At 39.7% G+C, this 6,094-nt stretch overlaps 1 pseudogene; it reads right to left on the bottom strand.

The window, feature by feature from the left end:
* LOC102767161 overlaps positions 1-352 on the bottom strand; it is a 1,297-nt pseudogene extending 945 nt beyond the window's left edge.
* Between the last annotated feature and the right edge of the window lie 5,742 nt (positions 353-6,094).

The following is a 6,094-nucleotide window of genomic DNA, read 5'->3' on the forward strand; positions in this document are numbered from 1 at the left end:
TATATATATATATATATATATTATTCTAGGTCTTCAGTTTCTTAAGAAGCAAAACAGCCTCCTTGGTTTTCTCATAACCTTCAACTTTATCTTCAACCACCCAAGGAAGTTCAGGAACTTCCTCAATATGATGACCTTTAGACACGACCGAGGCAGCCAGAGCAGAGCAGATGGCATATCGCAGCTGTGTTATGTTCACTCTTTGGTGCCAATGGCGCCAGGTTTTGGTTGGTGCAAACATGTGGCCCCCACAACACTTATTTCCAAAAGCACCCTGGCCAGAATGATGAGTCCCACCACCTCAAACTCTGGAAATTCAAGCCACAGCTCTGCCAGTACCCCAAGACTCAGCCCTCTTTCTTCCTTCGCTTTCTCTCTCCCTCTCCCCCCTCCCTTCTACTCTCTCTAAAAATCAATGAAAAATATACCCTCACTCCTTGGGTGAGGATTTGAATAATAATAATAAATAAAGACTGCTTTGTGGTTTGGAGAGATTAAACGTGTTTTCAGGAAATCAGAGAGTGTTTGCAGAAGTCGAGCATTTGATGGCCTAGAGTACAGTGCTGACCAAAGGCATAAAGAAATGGCAATTGGCCCAGCCAGCGGTTGAGCGTAGACCTATGAACCAGGAGGTCAGGGTTCAGTTACTGATCAGGGCACATGGCTGGGTTGTGGGCTCAATCCCCAGTGTGGGACATGCAGGAGGCAGCCAATCAATGATTCTCTCTCCTCATTGATGTTTCTATTTCTTTCTCCTTCTTCCTTCCTCTATGAAATAAATAAAAATGTATTTTTAAAGTAAAGAAAGAAAAATAAATTGATTTGAGAGAGATTTTGGAAGTAGGTCCGAAAGGATATTAACAGATGTAGGGAGTGAGAAGCCACTGAAATGTGGAACACAATAATGCACAAATGACCCATTAAGCCATTTTTCAAAGCAAATCTCTTGGCATTTTCTCTCTCTTGGCTTGAATGATTTTCAGGGCTCTTTCTCTCACGATGTGTTTTTCATGGTTCCTTCAGAAGTTCCCTCACTGGGGTTATATAACTTCAGATTCCACAGAGTCAATGTCCCTCCCTCTGGCTAGTATTTACAACGCTGAATCCAAGTTCATGTCCAGCCACATTTTATTAAGGTAATTTCATCCTACACCAGGCTGGTCCCTATCTGTGGGGTCTATATCTGGGCCTCAAGTAAAAAAATCCTCTGTGATCAATTCAATGTCAATTCTGTCCTTTTCTCTGTTGCCATAGGCTGCTTTGGCCAACCTCTTTCTTCCTTTCTTTTTTATAAACTGTATTTTATCATGCTAAGAACATTTCACATGGGATCTACTCTCTTGAATTTCTAAGTGTACAATATATTATCATTGACTATAGGTACAATGTCATACGGCCAATCTCTAGACTCCACAACATATCACTTACAATAAGTACTCTTAGAATTTGAAGGAAAAAAAAAATTTTAGAGAAAAATTTGGACTTAACACAGAATTGGGATGTTTAAGACAGTTTTTCCTGGATCTTGCAGGGCAGGGAGCCCCCGTTGACTTCTGAGTTATACATATTTGCTCATGTTTTGCTTTGGAGAAATTCTGCAGATATTTTATGCTTTTACTTGTGTGCATATCTTGAACGTCACCTATACTAACTTTATCCATTTCATAAGCACTTCTTCAATAAATCTTGCTGACTTTGTTTTTTGCTATTTCTCTCTCTCTCTCTTTTTTTTTAAAAAACAAACCATATTTTCATTGATTTCAGAGAGGAAGGGAAAGGAGAGAGATAGAAACATCAATGATAAGAGAGAATCATTGATTGGCTGCCTCCTGCACGCCCCCTATTGGGGATCAAGCCCACAACCCAGACATGTGCCCTTGACTAGAATCAAACCCGGGAACCTTCAGTCCACAGGCTCTATCCACTGAGCCAAACCAGTGCTGTTGAGAAAATACATACATACACGTACAAACCAATAAACTTTTTTTATACTCTCTTGTTTAGGAATATGACAAGTCTGAAGATATACCTGAGGAGGTAGCTACAGCGGGGACAGGTGTGTTCCCATGGATGATTCAAGCCTGTCCAGCACTATTGACGTAGACAAAGGCTTTGCCATTGCCTTTGTTGTTCTTCTGTTTCTTTTCCTAATAGTGATGATTGTTCGATGTGTCAAGTTGGTGAAGAATCCCTATGAGGCCAGTTCACATGAGAACCATCTCTGAGCTGAATTATGAAAAAGCCTGGTAGATTCCCCCTCACAGGAGATTTGAAATCTTTTATACAGACTATTGTGATCCAGATTCTATATTATTTTGCCTCCCTGTGTCTCAATCCTCTCACTCCTGCATTCCACAATAGGCACAGGAGTGTGAATTAGGAATAATAAAAAGGATGAAACACAAGCCAGTTTGCATTGTTCCTGTTCAGGGAAATGGTTACAGAAGTGGGACAGAGACAGGTTGAACTCACTCATTAAAATAAGGCAATGGGTGGCAATGATAGATCAATAAGGGATTATTATCCAAATTTTAGCCGAAACCGGTTTGGCTCAGTGGATAGAGCGTCGGCCTGCGGACTGAAAGGCCCCAGGTTAGATTCCGGTCAAGGGCATGTACCTGGGTTGCGGGCACATCCCCAGTAGGAGATGCGCAGGAGGCAGCTGATCGATGTTTCTCTCTCATCGATGTTTCTAACTCTCTACCTCTCTCCCTTCCTCTCTGTGAAAAATCAATAAAATATATTAAAAAAAAAACAACACAAAACAAATTTTACAAAGAAATCAACACCCAAAAAATATCCAGTTAAAAATGGGCAGAGGACCTGAATATACACCTATCTGAAGAGGACATACAGTTGGCCAATAGACATATTAAAAGATGCTCAAGGTCATTAACCAACAGGGAAATGCAAATTAAAACCATGAGATATCGCCCAGCAGGTGTGGCTCAGTGGTTGAGCTTCGATCTATGAACCAGGAGATCACAGTTCGATTCCAGTCAGGGCACATACCGAGGTTGTGGGCTCCATCCCCAGTGTGGGGCATGCAGGAGGCAGCCAATCAATGATTCTCTCTCATTATTGATATTTCTATCTCTCTCTCCCTCTCCCTTCCTCTCTGAAATCAATAAAAATATATTTAAAAAAATAAAACCATGAGCTATCACCTCACACCTGTCAGAATAAATATCACCAAAAAACCAACAAACAAGTATTGGTGAAGATGTGCATTGTTTGTGGGATTGCAAATTGGTGCAGCCACTATGGAAAATAGTAAGGAGGGTCCTCAAAAAATTAAAAAATGGAACTATCTTATAACCCAGCAACTCCACTTCTAGGTATTTATCTGAAGAAACCCACAACACTAATTTAAAAAGAGATATGCACCCCTATGTTCATTGCAGCATTATTAATAATAGCCAAAATATGGAAGCAATCCCAGTTATCCATCAATAGGCAAGTGGGTAAAAAAGTGGTGGTACATATTTACAATGGAATATTACTAAGTCATAAAAAAAGAATGAAATCTTATCAGTTGCAGCATCATGGATGGACCTAGAGGGCATTATGCTAAGTGAAATAAAAGACAAATACCCTCTGATTTCACTTACATGTGGAATCCAAAGAACAAAATTAATGAAGAAACAAAACAAACAGATTTTTAAATGCAGAAACAAAAAGACAGTTACCAGAGGTGAGGTGGGATTGGTGGCCTGGGTGAAAAAGTGAAGGGCTTAAGAAGTACCAATTTGTAGTTAGAAAGCAGTCATAGGATGTGAAATACAGCATAGGGGATATAGTAAATAAATAATAAGGTCATGGGTTTCAATTCTCCAGTATCTAATGTCCTTATGATAAAATAGTTGGCCATAATTTTATGATGTAATATAATATCATGATGCTTGATAAGGTGCACCTAAAACTAGAAGCCCTCCTAGAGGTGGTCCTAGGAAGTCCCTTTATTATACAAATGTAAGGCCAGCAGGAACCTATGATAAGAGTCTAACACAGCTGTGGGCAAACTATGGCCCTCTCAAAAAGTTTGCCCACCCCTGGACAGGACCTTTTTAGTGTGTGAGGTTTTATAAAATCTGTGGCCTTTACCAAGTGGGCAAAGCTCTATGGTGGAAGTGCACTAATTTGCCTTGGTTGAATTCCTTAATCTCTCTCAGCTCAAATTCTCACCTATAAAATAACATCTGGTGGGTTGAAAAGAGACCCTCAAAAAGATGTCCATGTCCTCACCCCTGAAACCTATGAATGTGACCTTATTTGGAGAAAGGGTCTTTGCAGATATAATTAAGGATCTCAAGATAAACTCATCCTGGATTATCCAGGTGAGCCCTAAATCCAATTGCAAGTGTCTTTATAAAAGACAGAAGAGAAGAAGACACAGGAAGACAGAGGAAAAGGCCACGTGAAGATGGAGACAGAGATTGGAGTCATTCAACCACAGCTGAAGAACCCGTGCCTGGAGCCACCAAGACTGGAAGAGGCAAGGAAGGATTCTCCCCAGAGCCCTTTGGAAGGAGGACAACCCTGCCAACACCTTGAGAGAATAAATTTCTGTTTCTTAAAGCTACCTAGTTTGTAGGAATAAGTTATGGTCATCACAGGAAACTAATATACAACACATGATGCTGATGATGACAAATATGCAAAAAATTCCTAGACACTGCCTTGTTTCCCAATCCTTCCTTCCAGAGGTAATTGCTGTTACAATCATTTGTTTTTGAATATGTGTGTGTCTTTCCAGACTTTTTCTTTTTGATGTAATATGTGTGAATACGATACATGATTTCATGTTTCAGAACTCAAAAAGTATAAAATGGTGTGCAATGGAAACCCTCCCTCCAACTCTTGCCCCCACCCTCCATTTGCCCTCTTCAGTGAGAGCCAGTGTTAATTTCTTGTCTCCTTCCAGTGATATTTTATGTATATGTAAGAAAAAAATATTTCTGCCATAATTTATACAAACAATAGGGTGTTATATAAATGTTCTGCACCTACTTTTCTTATTCAATGTCTTGAACATCACGCCATATCAATGCACAAAGAGCTTCTTTAGCTTTTTTAAAAATCCTCAGCTGATGATATGTTTATTGATTTTAAGAGAGAGAGAGGAAGGGAGCGAGAGAGAAACGTGGATCAGTTGGTTGCCTCCTGAAAAACACCATGACTGAGGATCGAACCCACAACCTTTTGGTGTATGGGACGAAGCTCCAACTAACTGAGCCACCTGGCCAGGGCAAACTTTCTTGGGCTTTTTTAAAAAAAGAAACACAGCTGAAAGGCCCTGGTCGGGTAGCTCAGTTGGTTAGAGCACCATCCTGCTACACCAAGGTTGTGGGTTCCAATCCTGGTCAGGGCTCATACAAGAATTAACCAATGAATGCATAAATAAGTGGAACAACAAATCAGTATCTCTCTCTCCCAAAATCAATAAATAAAATTACAAAAAATACATCTGAAGAGTATTCTATTGTTTGGTGTGCCATAATTTCTTTAACCAACCCCTGCTGATAAAAATTTACATTGTTTCTGAATATTCTGCTGTTTTAAAAAAATGTTGCAGAAGATAATTTAGCATTTATGTCATTTCAAAGGTATATATATTCAAAGCATACAATTTCAAAGGTATGTAGTTTAATTCCTAGAAGTTGAATTGCTGATTTAAAGAGTATTGCAGGGCCTGCGTGGTTCAGTGGGTATCACTTGGGATTGTACCTTGAGTGTCATCCCATGAACCAGGAGGTCACGGTTCAATTCCCGATCTGGGCACATACCCGGGTTTCAGGCTTGATCCCCAGAGAGGGCTTGCAGGAGGCAGCCAAGCGATGATTCTCACTCATCATTCATGTTTCTATCTTTCCTTCTCCCTTCCTCTCTGAAATCAATAAAAATATTTTTTAAAAGAAAAGAAAGTATTGCAAAATTTACAAAATTAGTAAATTAGTTTTCAACATTCAGAACTCAGAAATTTTCATATAAAAATACAGATTTTTAAGTTTACTTGGAAAATTGTAGGTCTGGCAACATTGTAACTATCACACAGGACAAAGATTAGATGGTGCTAACCAGCAACTGCTTCGTG

The sequence above is a fragment of the Myotis davidii genome, unplaced genomic scaffold, assembly GCF_000327345.1.
Source record: "Myotis davidii unplaced genomic scaffold, ASM32734v1 scaffold653, whole genome shotgun sequence".
In the NCBI taxonomy this organism is placed as follows: Eukaryota; Metazoa; Chordata; class Mammalia; order Chiroptera; family Vespertilionidae; genus Myotis; species Myotis davidii.